A 1012-nucleotide genomic window follows, 5' to 3' on the forward strand; every position below is an offset into this window, starting at 1 on the left:
ATAATCAGAGTCCAGGGAGCGAATTCAGTTCCAAATGGCTGAGAAGGAAAGAAACCACCTGATGAGCTGGATCTCCCACTCTGGGGGTCAGGGTGACAGCCGCCAAATCAGAGCACCTCACAAGCATAATATAAAAAAGAGTGAAATACATGCAATTGATAAAAACTCATTCCCCAGTCTTGTTGCCCAGCTCCAAGGAGCACATAGGTGGGGTCTCTTAACATAAATCAGCATTAGGAGATTCCCAGCTAAGGGATGCCAAAACTTAGCTACAGGGCTTGGAGGCTTTCTGCATAACTATGACCCACTGAAGCAAGTCTAAGGTTCTAACAGAGCACTGAGATACAGCACAGAGAGTGAGGGAGACAATTTAATTTGATTCTATTCTAGCTGACCAGGGAGATAAAGCAATAAAAAAATCCTCTGATCTAATAAGGCACCAGCAGTCTAGATAGGACAATTAGCCCACCTTCCCTCTCAGTGATTCTACACAAAGCTAGGGAGGTCCTGCCTGTCCTGGGGCCCTATATGGGGCTGTGGGAAAACCCTGCCCCCTGCCCCATCTGTAGTGTTACATACAGCACAGGGCAGGTATATTATAAAAACCAGAGCTGAGATACAGGAGAGAGAAAACAAGAAAACGATGGGGAAACTTAATGTCGCTAAAAGTTGGTTCTTTGAAATAATTAACAGAACTAATAGACCGCTGGCAAACCTAACCAAAGAAAGGAAGGAACAAACGACATTTGCAAGGATGAGGGATGAAACAGGGGACATTACAATGGACACAGATGAAATCAAAAGGATAATTACACAGCAATATGAACGTCTATACTATAATGAATTCAACAATTTGGAAGACATGGACAAATATTTGGAAACACAATCCCTCCCTAGACTATTCCAGATATATGTCAAGAACCTCAACAGACCCATACCAATGGAAGAAATAGACAAGGTTATCAAGGGATTACCAACAAAAAATTCCCCCAGGCCAGATGGCTTCACAGGA

At 43.2% G+C, this 1012-nt stretch overlaps 1 protein-coding gene across 1 annotated transcript in view; it reads right to left on the bottom strand.

Moving 5' to 3' along the window:
- LOC123522066 (polyunsaturated fatty acid lipoxygenase ALOX15-like) overlaps positions 1 to 1012 on the bottom strand; it is a 46529-nt gene that overhangs the window by 43936 nt on the left and 1581 nt on the right. The gene's annotated exons all lie outside the window — the stretch shown is intronic.

Source organism: Echinops telfairi, unplaced genomic scaffold (assembly GCF_000313985.2).
Source record: "Echinops telfairi isolate 266 unplaced genomic scaffold, ASM31398v2 ScPeMD7_2010;HRSCAF=2546, whole genome shotgun sequence".
NCBI lineage: Eukaryota > Metazoa > Chordata > Mammalia > Afrosoricida > Tenrecidae > Echinops > Echinops telfairi.